This window comes from Cinclus cinclus, chromosome 10 (assembly GCF_963662255.1).
Source record: "Cinclus cinclus chromosome 10, bCinCin1.1, whole genome shotgun sequence".
NCBI classification, from domain to species: Eukaryota; Metazoa; Chordata; class Aves; order Passeriformes; family Cinclidae; genus Cinclus; species Cinclus cinclus.
In genome coordinates, this window is record NC_085055.1 from 644,038 (window position 1) to 659,572 (window position 15,535).

The following is a 15,535-nucleotide window of genomic DNA, read 5'->3' on the forward strand; positions in this document are numbered from 1 at the left end:
CCCTCTCCCTGGAGAAACAAACAGAAAAAAAATAGAAGAAATTGAGAGTTTTATCTGTTATGAGGCCTCAGCCTTTTCAGTCAGCTTTGAATTGTTGTTTTGTGAACCAATGCACTGAGTTGGTGGGGCCCCAGCTGGGCCAGGACACCTCTCAGGTGTGTGGGGCTGCAGTTGTTCCTGTGGCTGTGTCTCTGCCTGGGCTCTGCTCCTGTAAAACACTCAGTGTGCTCCCAGCTGATGCACAAATCCCTGTCTAAGCTCCAGTTCTTCCTAGAAGGCAGAAACAATTGGTTTTTGCTTTGCAGAATGAGGCAGGTTCATGTGTTGAGTGCAGTCCTCTAGGAACAAGCCCGTGGTGCCCCGGGAGCCGGGGCAGGTTCCAGGAGCAGGGGGTGCTCCCTGGGCACAGGGAGCCTCTGCCAGGGGTCCTTGGCAGCCCCTCCAGCTCTTCACCATGGGGCTGGGCAGGAGAGCTCCCGTGCAATCCCTCGGAGCAGGCAGGGCCAGCAGGAGCAGCTGAGCATCCCAGGGCTGGGGCTGACACCCTCCTCTGCTTTCTGAGCCAGAACCAGCTGCAGATTCCAGATGATGCATTGTGAGCTTCTGCTTCTGTTTTCTGCAGAAAAGAGAGAGAAATGAAATTATAAGAAATAATTAGCAGTTTGCTTCCTGGCTTTGACTGACTCCCAGAGGCACTGTTTGTAAAAGGAGCAGGCATTTCTCAGACTGTGCAACTTTTCTGAGCACAGAGCTGCTTGTGAGTCCTAAGTGTTATTTCTGTACACAGCCTTGTTTCTTAAAACTTCTAAAGCACTTGAAAGAAACAGTGATTTGTTACTTTGGAGAAGGTTATTATTGAAGGAAATATTTCTTCCTTATGTAACTTGTAGAGCAGTGCTTCAAGTTTTTAAGCTACTTACAGTAAATTAACATTATATGATATGTACACAAAATTGAAAAACTAAATATAAACAGTTACAATGAAATAAGCCACACATATTTCGATTTCTTTGGGATGTGCAAGACAGAACTTTAGGAGTTGCATCGTCTTTTAAATGGATTTGTATATAGCAAGTGTAACACAGTTTCTAAAGGTCTGTCTTCTATTTACTGATCTGCTGCAGAATATTGATGCAGGGGGCAGTTTGGAGGGGCATCCATTTGCATCCTCTGACTCTGTCCTTGTAAATGCACACAGAATTCATAAGAGCAGATTGCATTTTCCCTGCTGTGTTTTTACCCCACTCTGCAGTGACTCCCTTTGGCACTGTCTGCTCCCTGGTGACAGCCACGGGAGATGTTTTGGGGTCAGAGCTGCTTCTTTCCCCTCAAGTCCCGCGGGTGATGCCAGGGCCAGGCAAAGGGACTTCACTTGTGTCTGCTCTTTCCAGGATGAGTCCTGGAGCCACAAGAGTCACCAGGGCATGATCCTGCTCCATGGTGTGGGCAAGGAGCGTGATGGAGCAAGGCAGCAGCTGAAGATTACCAAGGTCATCCTCAGAATCCTGAACAAGAAAAGCATTGCAGAAATGGGTGGTGAATGCTCTGACTGCTGTTGGAACACTGGGAGCTTAGCACAATGTCTGGAGCCATGCACATCATCCCATCACTTGGTTTTCCTTCTCCTGGCAGTCACTGGGAGAGGGGCTGAGCTGCTGCCCTGCCCCGTGGTGCCTGGGGGTGACCAAATCCCATTTTCCATTGCAGCACCTGGCTGTGAGCTCTTGTGTTGGGCTGGAGCCTGGAATGTGAGGGATCCCTGTCCCTTTCCCTTCTGGCAGCACTGAGGGAGACTGCTGGCAGCTCTGCTGGGCGTCACCTCTGCACTGGGATCACCTCGCAGTGCCTTTGACAGTGTTTCACGCTCTGGTGTATCTGTCCCAGTTATAAAGGAAAACTGGGACAAGTAGGGTTTGTCTAGTCATGAGCAGAACTTACTAAGATTTTATTGTCTTTTAAATCCATAACAGTGGAAACATGCTAGGGCTCCATTAAATATAAAATTACTGAGGTAGCCTTTTGTATCTGTTCAGTTGAGGATGAAGGACAGAAGGCCAGGAAGACCAAACCAGAGGCATTTCCTGCAGACCATGTTCACAGAGCTGCAGCAGTTGTCCTGCTCTGATCAGCACCAGGTGACATCTCAGGCAGTGTGGTGCCCCTGCTGTACCTGGGAGCCCTCGGTCTCTCTGGCTCTGGACCTTCCTGTTCCCTGACCTCCAGCGATGTCCTCGAGCAGGTCGCTAGCTTTGCCTCAGGAATGTCACCCCACCTGCCCTTAGCTCCCACATCCAGCTCACCCCTGATCTCACTGAGCATCAGTGGACTTACAGATTTTGCTGTACAGGTGGGCAGAGCTCATTTTGGGGAGTTACGTCAGGACAAAGGTGTAGCACGTTTTCTATGAAGCCAGAAAAATGCTAAGACTGCAAATTCCCCAGATTTGATGCCATGTGCTTGTATCTGTTTCAGTTTCCAGTCCTCTGATACAGAATGCTGGGCACTTGCCCATTCTGTTGTACTGTTACAGTTGTGGAGAATCAATACATGCATTTTATTTTTGAATATTTCAAAATTAATAAAGTTCTAGATTATTTTAATACAAAGAATTTTAGGATGAACATTGCTGTTTTGGACTGAACCATCATATTACTCAATAACACATCTGATAGCCTTGAAATACTGTGGATTTCTGAGGAGTAGCTCTGAGGGATGATTTTTTTACTTTAACTATTTATTTAGCTTCCTCTTCTCTTTGTTCTCTAGTGAATAGTGAATTGCATTTTTGTTTGCCACACAGTTTATCCTTTATTTATTTATTTATTTATTTATTTTTGCTCCTGTTTTAGATGCTTAACTTGGGCATTACTTTCAGTTTGTTATTTGTGTGTGTGTTCTCAGCTGCTGAACGAGCTGAGCGTGGTGGAGGCTGAGTTGTGTGTCTGTCTGCACCGTGGTGGTGCTGCACGCCTGCCTGCTCCTCAGCTCCCAGCAGACCTTCCCAAGGAGTGCTTTTGGTCTCTCTTCAGCAGAAAAAGCCTCTGTGTTCAGGTAGCAGGTGTGGCAGTGCTGCTGGGGGCTCAGGTGAGCTCAGGGCAGTGGGAAGATGATTCCCTCCACAGCCTGTGCCCCCCTGCCATGGGCTGCTGGGACCCTTTGGAGCCCTGGCCAGGGAGGGGCTGTGTGTCCTGGTCTCCTGGCCAGTGACCCCCTCTGCCCTGGGCTCCCTGAGAGCCTCTGCCACAGGTGACACCGAAGGTGACCCTGTCAGCCTGGTGAGGGTTTGACACGTTCCCAGGTGACAGAGGGGTTTGTCTGGTCTGTGACACTATGGGACACATTCCCAGGTGAGAGAGGGGTTTGTCTGGTCTGTGACATTATGGGACACATTTCTCAGGTGTGCTGGGATGAATCTGGGATGATTTTGTTTGCAGGTTGTGTGGGGTGGTGAAGCATGTGGTGAATCCCTGTGAGTGTTCCTCCCCAGAATATTTTACCTTACCTGTGTGACCTGTGGGTGTCCTGCAGCCACCTGAGGAGCCAGTCTGGACACCTGTTCAGGTGGGTGGGGAAGGAATTGCTGTCACCCCACTCACAGACTGATGCAGGCTGCTGGGGTTTCCCTTTGCTTTGCATCTTGTGGAAATGTCTGTAGCCTTTGCAGCCTTCATTTCACTGATGCAGCTCCTCTGCCCGTGGGACCAGGGGACATGTGGGGCCCGGGGGTGGTGGGTCCCCTGGGGATGTTTGGTCCCTGGAGGATGTTAAGTCCCTGCAGGATGTTCAGGCTGAGGGTGTGTGGTCCCCTGGAGGATGTTCAGTCCTCTGGAGGATGTTCAGTCCCCTGGGGATGCTCTGTCTGAGGATTTTCTGTTCCTGAAAGAAGTTCAGCCTCAGGGTGTGCAGTCACCTGGAGGATGTTCGGTCCCTGAGGATGTTCAGTCCCTGGAGGATGTTCAGTCCCCTGGAGGATGTTCAGTCCATGGAGGATGTTCGGTCCCTGGAGGATGTTCAGTCCCTGAGGATGTTCGGTCCCCTGGGGATGCTCTGTCTGAGGATGTTCAGTCCCTGAGGATGTTCAGTCCCCTGGAGGATGTTCAGTCCATGGAGGATGTTCGGTCCCTGAGGATGTTCGGTCCCTGAGGATGTTCGGTCCCTGGAGGATGCTCTGTGTGCTGATGCTCTGTCTGAGGATGTTCAGTCCCTGAGGATGTTCAGTCCCTGAGGGTGTTCGGTCCCTGAGGATGTTCGGTCCCCTGGGGATGCTCTGTCTGAGGATGCTCACTCCGGGGCTGTGCTGTCCCAGGGCTGTGCGGGTCTGTGCTGTGGGCAGCAGGGGCTGGTCCTGCTCCCATCTGGCTCAGCTCAGAGCAGCACACTGCAGTGCGGGACCTCTGGGTGCAGCCGAGCCCCCCGGCACCAGATCCCCCCGACCCTTCACCCCTCACCAGACCCCCCGACCCTTCACCCCTCCGGGTCAGGGTGCCGGCTCGGTTCTGGGCACTGCTGCGCGGAAAACCTGCAGGTCTCACCTGCAGGTCTCACCCGCAGCGGCTGCAGTGCTCTGTAAAGGTTTCCTTTGATGCGGGGAGAGGTACAAACAGGTTCGAGTTTGTGAAGTTTTATACTAGAACGTTCAGTTCATTGATTTTTAAATTAAAAAATAATTAGGTTCCAGTGTGCCGTATTTTGGCTTTTACTTTGTAAAGGAGGAGTGGAAACCTGTCAGGTGCAAGTTCACATCTTGTGGTATCACAAACTGCCTCAGTTGCTGTTCCCCTCCTGGTTTGTGTTCCTAGTTTGGGTCTGCATAATTCAGATTTATGGTTTCATTTCATAGGATTCAGGAAAGTATTTCTCAGTAATAATATTTTAATAGGTTTACAGACACCTGGCAGCAGTAACATTTGATCAGAAACACTAGAGAAAAATAAATAGGAAATCTAGAACTACACAAGTGTCTGAGCTCTCTGGTAATTTCTTCTGCTTACAAGCTAAAGTTCAGTAACACAATAAAAAGAAAAGTTTTGTTAATGTTAATCTACAATAACAAGTCAAAACAGCATCTAATAATAATACAAGGTATTAAATAATTTGTTAAAGATATGACACACAGAACTTGTTTGGAAGCACCTTTTTTATCAAGTGGAGTTAGAAATTTCTGAAAGCTGTTAATAAAATCTATGTATACACTTTGAAACCACTATATTTAAGTTAATAACATCACATTCATGTTGGTCTCCTTGCTACATTCAAAACAGCCAAACCAACTGCGTGTTCTCAGGAACATTTTCAACTCCTTTCCTGCCTGCTGCAAGCCCAGATGTTTCTCTCAGTCATTTGAAGCAACAACAAATGACAATTCACAAATGCTCACATTTAGAGACTCACCCTCTGTGGATTGCTGTGCTCTGGTCTCCTCTGCAGTGTCTTCTGAGTGTGTGTCAGTGAGGGAGGGGTGTGTGGTTTTGTGTGCCTGGAACAGTCACTTATCTTCCCTAAGCTTCCTCTTTTCAAATAATTATTTCACTTTTTAAAATAATATCTCCTGACACTCCTTCAACATTGCTTCTGGTGCAAGTGCTCTCTCAGAGTGGAGCACTCGCTGGATTTCTGTCTTTGCTGTTGCACTGGTTGTCAGAGCAGAGGGTTAACATCAGGCACTGTCATTGTAATTAATTACCCTGCTAATGGCCTCGTCCTCCTGTCCTGGGGTGTCAGGATGTGGAGCAGCAGACAAGGGCTGGCAGTGACAGGGGGCCCAGGGCTGCAGGGCGTATTTTAAGTAAACTTCAATTCATACATTCCTTTCAGCAATGAGGAAGTCTTCCCAGTTGGTCTAATTAGTGAGGTTTGTCCCTGTGATGTAAAACCCCTTGCTGGAGACAAAAGCTCCTAGGAGTATTTTGGGTGTAAAATTTGCATTCCTCACTAACACCCATTTTTCTCTCTGAAGAAAACCACATATTGGTGCTCCTGGCCTGGGACAGTTCTTGCCCTTTTGTCCAATCATTAATGTCAAAATATGAGCTTTAAGTATCCTTTCTCTATTTACTGATTTCCAGACCCTGTCTGTTAAGTCACCTTATTATCAGATGTATCTTTTAATTTGTATAAATGTTCTCATTTCTCTGTGATGAATTCCCTGTGCCCCACTGCAGGTCCCTGGGTTATGACCCCTGGAGGGGTAGCAGTGTTGGGAAGTGAGGCTACATGCCCTGCAGGGACACCTGATGTCCCAGGAAGATGCTGGGGGGAGGATGTTGGGCCTTACCCAGCTGCTCACAATTTCAGTCCTAGAAATGTCCAAGAAATTATTTGGAAATTCAAGAGTTTGTTTGGAGGAAAACTTGAATGAACTAGGTATATCAGCCTTATTATTTGGTAGATGCTGTTTATCCAAAATGAGTTTGGGAATGCGCATGAAGTGCTAACCCCCCCAGGATTTTGGAAATGTGCATGAAGTGCTAACCCCCCCAGGATTTTGCCATGCCAGCAGCTTTCCTGCAGCGTGCATTTGCAGGCAGCTCTGTGGTTTTGGTCCTCAGCCTGGTGTGCAGCATCCTGCTGGGTGTGTGCAGGGGCCACCAGGACTGGGGCAGGTGAGCCATGCTCCAGGGACCAGAGTGGGTTCATGGGCTCTGCAGACATTTCCCTTCACCTGCTTGTCCAGTCTCTTTGTTTGTTTGTTTGTTTGTTTTTGCAGTCGTTTTCATTTTCATCCCTGTTGCTGAAAATGCATTGAGCAAAGTTCCCTGAGTTAGTGAGATCAGTGTGTGCAGTCCAGCAGAAGGGAGCAGGGAGCAGCAGGCACTCCCTGTCAGACCATCTGGAGCACTTTGGTAGCAGCAGTTGTGCTGCTTCAGACTGAACAGCTCAGGACAATCTTTGCTTGTTTGAAGTCTGGAAATGAGGGAAGGTTCTACATTAGGTCATTGCCTCCTATTATGATGGGTGTTTTGTTTATTAAATGTGTAATTTATAAATTATGGATTTTGTCTACATAGATTTTTGAAAAATCTTTGTTTTTAAAAGTATTAAGAGTTTTTATTGGGGGAACAGCTTTAAATTGACAGACTAGGTTTACACTGGATATGAGGAAGGCATTCTTCCCTGGCAGGGTGGGCAGGCCCTGGCACAGGGTGGAATTCCCAAAGCAGCTGTGGCTGCCCCTGGATCCCTGACAGTGCCCAAGGCTGGGCTGGACATTGGGTTGGAGCAGCCTGGGACTGTGGGAGGTGTCCCTGCCATGGCAGGGGTGGGATGTGATGACCTTAAAGTTCCTTCCAACCCAGACCAATCTGTGATTCTCTGGAGTGTGGGGCATCCTTGGCAGAGCAGAGCAGCTGAGAGGAAGGAGTTTTGTAAGAGCATAACAGGGAACATCTAAATACAGCCAGATGAGTTTCACTCTGGAACAGAGAGAAAATAACTTGCACTGGGATGAGTCAACTCTGCTGTTTCTTAAGCTGTTACATAACCCTGAATCATGCCCCAGATCCCACATTACACCATTTGGGATCTCTGAAGTAAAATTCCTCAGTGCCAGTTGATTCCATGGCTTGTGTCCCCCTGATGGCAGTGCTGGCCAGGCTGAGGGAAGGGCCCTGCAGGGACCTGGCACAGTGGCACTGAGCTGAGAAGTGTCTCACACACCTCTGTCCCTGAGGTTGGCCCAGGTGCAGCCTGGGGTGTTTGAACAGTGGCCTCATCACACTGGGCACAAACACCCACCTTGAGTGAGGGAGCCCCAGCTCTGCTGCAAGCACTGCTCTGCTTTGGCCTAAATGTTAACTGCTTTCAAAACCTCCGGGCTCTGTGGGAGTGCTCTGGCCCTGCCAGGATCAAGGACATCCTGGGAATGTCATCGTGAACCTGTTCAGCTCCCCGTGCCTGGGCGTTCTCAAGGCTCTGTGCTGCCCTTCAGACCATGCCTGGGGCTTCAGCCATCTGCTCTGCAGTGGGGATGGAAGTTCAGTGTCCTCTGAATACCTGGGGCACTTCTTCAGCCCAGGTTTCCTTAGAGAGGTGGTTGGGCTTCCATTCCACACGAAATGTGGAGCACAGACTCAGTCTTGTGTCCAGATGAATTTTCAAGTCTTTCTATGAGATTCCTGATTGATGTTTTATTAGTTTTTATATCTTCAGGATTAATATAAAATTTGAGCATATGAATAATAGAAATAAATGCTAATTCCTGCTGCTGAAACCATTGCGTTTCCATTTAAAATGGAGCTGTGAGGAAGAACGTTTCCAGGCCTGACACTGGGACTTGTGAGGTCCTGAGCAGATCCTTATGTCCCTGTCCCATCTCCTGCAGCCCGTGGGGAGCTGGATGCTGAGCCTGGGGCAAGGATGACCTGCAGGCTGCTCCTGCACCTCTCCAGGACACCCCAGGTGTGTCTCTTTCCCCAGCAAACAGGTGAGTTGTCAGCTGCCTGATGCTTCCATTGCAGAAAGTGAAGCCATGATTGGTTTTTGATGGCTGCAGATTTTCATGGGTGAAAATATCCGCAGTGCAAGTTCAAAATTGCAGATGTTTCACTACCGAGGAGTTGATACCAATAATCTTAATTATTTGGGGAATGGTTTGGATGCAGGTAAAACTACAGGAATTTGCTGAAATTTGTTCATTCTCTACACCTGGCAGTGTTGGGAAGGGCAGAGGCACTAACGGGGAGACACACTGTGCTGTTTGGGAGCCTGGCATGGAAACTGAGAGTAACTATGATTTCAAGCATTTACAGCACTTCATTTTACCTCATTTGTCATGCAGGTGAGGTAAGGGAAGTAATTTCCTAAATCTGTGATGTCAAAACCAGCATGGGCTTCAGTGTCTCATCGTGGTTAAGTTCACTGTTCACATGGGCACTGCGAACCAACAGCCTGATTTTATACCAGCAGGCTTTTCTATTTCAGTGCCCACAGCTCATGCTGATAAGAATCTATCACAACCACATATCCCATCTGAATTAATCCCTTACCTGTTAGCTGCAGTTTCAATGTCAGAAGATTCAGTTCTTTCTTCAGTTCTTGAGTTTCTGTAGCAGTTCTAGCTGAGGAGGAGATGTTGGTAAATAACACCCGTTTTTACAAGATTTCCTCTTCTTGCCACAGAGGAATTATTTCCTGGAATTAGTTCTTCTTGCGATTATCACCTCTTGGCTGCTGCTCACAACAGCACTGAAGTGGGAGCTGTGTTTGCAACCTTGAAATCAGTTTTGGTGCTTGGTTAGGGTGTGCAGAGCCCTGTGTGATGTGTTTGTGTGGGAAACAGCTCATGTTAGCTCACTTTGGGAGAATGCTCCTGGGAAGGAAAACCCTGAGAACAAGGGAAGAATGGGGCTGCTGTCCCTGCTCCTGCAGCTCCAGGTCAAAGACAGATCCTTCCCTGGTGAGTCAGCCCCAGTGGGGAGGCTTTAGGCACATGTGACTATTTCAGATGTTGACCCCGACCTCCAGTCCCAGTACATTTAAACTCAGGCCAGTCCCTCCCAAATATTGATAGGAAATAGAGCCTCGGATAAGTTTTCTCTGTTTTGCCACAAATCCTGGGTGTCTGCCACTGTGGAAGTTGCAAAAGCATCACTCTGAGCAGCTCTCCACATATGGTGAGTGTTTTTTTCCAAACAAGTAACTGCCTTTGGTTTGGCACAAGTTCAGCTCGTTGGCACCCTGCATTAGTAATTCTAAATTTGTACTTGCTTTGTTGAAGAAAAGCATCAGATAAATGGTGGCTGTTACAGTTCTGTGTTGAGGAAGTAGCTCCAGTTTTATGAGAGCATTCTGGGATGGCTTTAGTTTCCTGTGGCCTTGGTGCCACTCTCTTCATTGGATTATCTCCCTGCCAGGTTCTTCCCTCTCATCCTTCCTGGATAAAGGTGTGGGCTCATAGTAAGATTGGGGGGCCACTGGTCAAACTTATCTCTTGCACTAGAGAATGGTAGTAAATCAAAATGAGTGTTAATAAATCAAAAGGGCACCTGAACAGAGTGGGTAACCCAGGTGCTCCTTCACTGCCAAAGCAATTCCTTTCACTCACCTTCTCTGGTTGAGCATGTGGTGCCTTTGGTTTGATTTGTATAAAACACTTCCTACTGCTGGAATGCCCATTAGAAAGATGCTTTGCATCATGAAGCCAGAGGACAGCACTTTGGTGATCTCCAGCCAGTCAGTGCTGTCCTCTTATCCGTGCTGGCCTCGCTGCAGCTCCACTGGCCCGAGGTGTCCGTCTGTCTGTCCCTGCTCAGAGCCTGGGCCAGGCTGGGAGCTCACCTGTGCCTCTGCCCTGCAGGTGATGTTGAGCCAAACAACAACTCTTCAAACTCTGGCACAGGCGTCTTCAGTCCAAACTCTCCTGGAAATGCTGACACAACTAATACAAGACAGAATGGTAAAAAGACATTCTTAAGGTATTTTTTGTAAAATAAATTTTACCTCTTTAATTCTTTTAGCCAACATGATACATCATTGTGTGTAGGTTGCCTGGCTGTTTTGCACTTGAACCAGGAATGTACAGAAATAGTTACCTGAAGGTTCCTTCTGTTTACTTTTGATTAACAATAAATGGAGTTGCTGTTCTTGAACTTTCTGAACATGAGAAACTGTGACTTCTCAGTCTTCACTGGTGACTCCAAAAGCATTTTATCACTGCTTTATTGAAGCAGCCCAGTCTTGTAACAGTTAAAAGTGGCTACAAAGCTGCATGGATATTTTGGCTGAATTGAGTTTGTTCTGCTCCTAGTTCCTCTGAGCAGTGAGGAGTGTGGCTGGTGCCCACCCCCCGACTGCAGAACTGCCTACCTGAGTTCAAGGTAGGGTCTTGAGAGCTGCAGGAGAGGAGCTGGAGAAAGGGCAGCACTTGGGGTCATCTTCTGAGAAGGAGGGAGACAGAAACAAGAGAGGTGTGGCACTGGGGAACCCCTGCATGCCGACCTGAATGGGGTTTGTGCAGGAGGTGGTCACTGAGGACTGGATTTTGGCCTCACAAAACATTATCAGCCCCAGAGGGGGTTCAGATGTTGTTTGGTCTGACAAAATACCACTGCTTTCAGAGGAAGAAATGGGGCAGCTCTGTAACCCACCCCAGGGGCTGCTTTGCAGCTTGGTGATGGGAAATGTTAGGGATTTAAAGGAACGGTTAAAACACTTGTTGTCTCTTCCCTTCTGTGGCTGTAGGAGATTTCCTTGCTATTAAGCTCCCACCATTGTCATGCCACTGCTTCCGGCTGGGAATGAAGCTTAAGCTCATCTCTAGCTCCAAATGTATGAGAATTTTGATTACTTAGTGGTTACTGATTTTCCTTCAGTAAAATATTCTTCCACCATGACTGAAATGTGTTTGTACTTTCTTGGGGTTATGCTGGACATTCTGTTGAATTAAGTCCATGCTGGAACTTTAGAGCAAGTCAGGCAGCTCTTGTTCTAACCAGAGCCTTTAGGGGAAACTTCCTTGGCACCTACTTCAGACCACTAGCTGTGTTCCTGGCTCAGGCCTCCAGGTGTATGGGCAGTTCTTGCCCCCTCAGGCCCCCTGAGCTGGGGGATCTCAGTAAGAACTCATGCTGGCTGGGACCCTGCCTTCCTGGGAGAATGGGCTTGAACTGGAGTCTGCAAGGACTTTAATTGACTAAAACAGAAACAGATGTGGATGCAGCAGTGCCACTTAAGGGGAAAAAACGTAGACAAAACAAGGAAGGGACTGAGGATGGGAAGTATCAAAATAACTTGACTGATGCAGTGCTGTGTTTGCTTCTCCAGCATGTCCCTGCTGAGCCAGCAGCCTTTCCTGTCACTGGCACTCACTTGCCTTAAGGGTCAGGATGAGCAAAGGGAAGGGCTCCTTGCAGAATCAGGTTACTCAGGTAAGACAAGCACAGAGCCATGAGCACCCTCTGTCAGGTGGCTGTGTGTCAGCAGTTTTATGTGTGTATGATGATGTAAACCCACGAAAATTACAGTGCTGTGCCAAAAGGAGCAGTCCCAGCAGGAGAAAATGGGGAGATCTTGTTCCTCTTTTGAGTGTGAATGCATCTTTTCTCCTAAATTGTTACAGAGAAATGTAATGAACTGGAGTCTGATTTCAGTTCTTTCTAGGAAAAACAATGAAGGTGTTAGTCCTGGGAGCACATCTTCCTAGTCCTTTGCTTGATCCTGGGAAGTTTTTGTATGTTTAAAACTGTCCTCCTTTAGGAAAACCCGTCACCCTCTCCAGATGGCACAGATTAAGAGTTTTGCATTGTAAAAAGTTGTAAAAAGAAACATTCCTGGTCCCAGACTGGTTCCTCACAGCCCCTGCTCATCATGCTCCAAACTTCCTTCTCCAGCCTCCAGCAGCTCCCTCAGGCTGAGCATAGGCAGTGCCCAGAGCAGTGGGTCCTGCTCCCTTCTCTGAGTGCAGTTTCCAGCAGCTGCTGTGACAGTGACAGCTGGTAGCACTGTCATTTCCTGCACTGCCCCTCAGGTCCAGGCTCTGACACAGCTCCACATCCCAGGGAAATTCATTCCTTTGATGATTTTTCCCCCCTGGTTTCTGCCTCTGGGGTTTTCCTTTCATTGTCTGGGTTGTTCCGTGATTTTCAGCTTGTCCAGGTTCCCCGAATTTCTGGTCATTTCTCATCTGGAGACCCCACCAGATCCTGTTGGGAAGCTGCATCCAGTGCAAGAGATTTATTGACTAACCAGTGGTGAAATAGTGTTTTTCAAGCAATATAGCTAATAAATGCATAACAAAGCTGATTGGGGTTTTGTGTTGTTTTTTTTTTCCTGCAATAGGAAGATGCAGTCACACAAATGACAGCAGATCATCAGCTCTTTACAAATTAAATTCTTCTTCCCATCAGTTTTCTTAGTCTGTTCTAAGCCTTAAATAGAGAGAAGGATAAAGAGGTCAATAATTTTTTTTTATTTGTTATAGCAAGGAGGCCACAAAGAGGGAGAACATTACAGGAAGAAAACAACCTTAGTCAAATGCTTTTTGTTAGATTCTCAGTATCTGGAGAGAAGGACAGTAGCAGGACAATGCCAAAACCAGGCAGATGATACACGAAGCCCTGCAGCTGCATCTCAACCTGATAACAACACTTGTGCTTATCCTGATGTCATGAAAAGGTGCAGCAGCTGCTGGGGAGGAGGTGGTCAGGAGCAAGGAGCTCCAGAGTGTGCAGCTCCTGGATAGCTGGATAGCTGTTTTATTCCTGGGGGCTGGATATCTCTTTTATTCCTGGATAGCTGTTTTATTCCTGGGGGCTGGATATCTGTTTTATTCCTGGATATCTGTTTTATTCCTGGGGGGCTGGATATCTGTTTTATTCCTGGATATCTGTTTTATTCCTGAGTGATCTCTGTGCCAGGCAGCCAAGGGCCGTGTGCTGCTCAGCGTGTGCAGAGCCCTCGCCTGTGCACACCTGAGCCCTCACCTGTGCACACCTGAGCTACGGCTGTGCTCAGGTGGGGCAGGTTGGACACGGTGCAGAGAGCACCCAGGGCAGCACAGGCTGTGCCCTGCTGCTCCTCCACACCATCGCCTCAGGGACTGTGGGTCTGCAGTCCCACAAGAACACCTGCACTGCTCAAACACCTAATTCGTGTCCCTAGAGCTTCAAGCTCAGCTTGCATGTGTGGAATTATTACCTTTTTGTCCTGTTACTGCTTGAGTGGGATTTAGAGGTTCTCTGCTGGCCTGGTGTGGGGGCACCTCCATTTGGGAAAGCACCGGAGCCTTTATTCTCATTCTTTCTCACCTGAGCATTTTCCTGAGCTGGACGCTGTAATTCCTACTGAATCCTGGCAGTCTGTGCTGATGAGCTCCTCTGGGGTCTCTGTCATGGATCAGAGCTCTGGACCCCCTGGCAGTCCCAGTTCCCCAGGATAGCCCTTGTCCTTACTCCCAGAGAGTTGTTCATGACCCTGCTGGATGTGCTGGGGGCCCTCATCAATGGGACACTCACCTCAGACCTGTCAAACACCTCCCAAGGAGGGCCTGGGACAACAAAAGGGCTTACATGGATTTAGTGAAGAAATTAAAAGTAAGTGTCATGGATGACATTTTCAGCATTTCTTTTGAATGCTTTCTGTGCTCATCTTTTACTCCTGTCATTCCTAGTGTCTGGGAAGGCCTCTTGGGAAAAGAGGAGAGACTGAAACATTCCTAGTGATAACAAGGAGAAATAGAAGAAAATAAAAATACAGGAATGTGGGCATGGGAAGAGATTTCTATGATTTTCTTCATGTTCAATTAAAATTGGGAACCCTGCAAGACAGTGACTTTTATTCATGTTTGGGACACTAAACTTGTATTATGTGCTTTCTATGTCGCATTTAAAGAAAAGAAAACTTACGTTCTTCAAAAAAAGAAAAACCAAAAAAAAACCTTGCAAAGCCACTTGTTTAAATTTAGTAAAAGCACAAGGAAATGATTCATGCAGAAAGTGGATGTTTTCTAATAGTGAAAGCAGTGTGGTGGTGTGTCCTGTGCCCTGTGTCTGGCTGAGGGGGTGTTTGCTCCCCAGAAGGAGCTGGGGGACAAGAGCCTGGAGGGACAGGACACAGGGAATGGCTTCCCACTGCCAGAGACAGGGGTAGAGGGAATACTGGGAGGGAACTGTTCCCTGGGAGGGTGGGGAGGCCCTGGGGCTCGTTGCTCAGAGAAGCTGTGAATGCCCCATCCCTGGATAATTTTTTTAATGTGGATTTATTTAAAAGAGAAGGATAGAGCTTAGGGACAGAGCTTTCCATTCTGCAGGCTGGGTAGGTGTGATTGGGTGATACAGTGCTTAGGCTTCCTCCCCTTATTGAATGTGTAAACTTCTAAGAGATGTCAACTTTTATTCTCAGATAAGTGGTTTCTGACAGATATTTGTCTTTTATGCCAAAATATCATCAATGGTACTTGAGATTTTTAGCATGTGTATAAGCAAATGCTACTATAAAAATGCAATTGCTTTTCTGAAGTGGCAGCCTTGCACAGAAGTTAAAATCCCACTCGTGTGCGTTTGGTGCAGTTTGTGGAGGGGAAACATCCTTACTGTTTTTTTCTGACTCAAACAGAGACGTACAAAAGCAAGTGTATTGTTCGACATCCTTACACCCTGACTTCCCTTTGATTCCAAAACAGGGGCTTCAGGTGTCAACCAAACCAAAGGTGTCCCCTTGGGATTTATTTGAAGGTCACAAAAACCCTGCCCCTCTGTCCTGGGCATGGTTTGGGACCGTCGGTGTCAACAGGAAAGGGATCAAGTGTGAGGAGCAGCAGCACACACATCCCAACCGAGAGCGGGAGCTGCCGCCTTGAGCCCTTGCCCCTTCCCTAGAGGAGGAGGAGGAGGAGGAAGAGCCCACCTCACTCACCTCAGCTCGCCTGTGTCTCAGGAGCCAGGGAACAAGCAGGGAGAGCTCCCAGCTCAGGGAAGACACGGCCCGGATGAGGAGGAGAAGGCAAAGGGCAGGAGGCAGCAATCGGAGCTGCAGGGCAGGGTGCGAGGCCGCTGCCCCCGCGGACCCCGCGGCACCTCCCCGGAGCGGAGCTCCTGGCGCT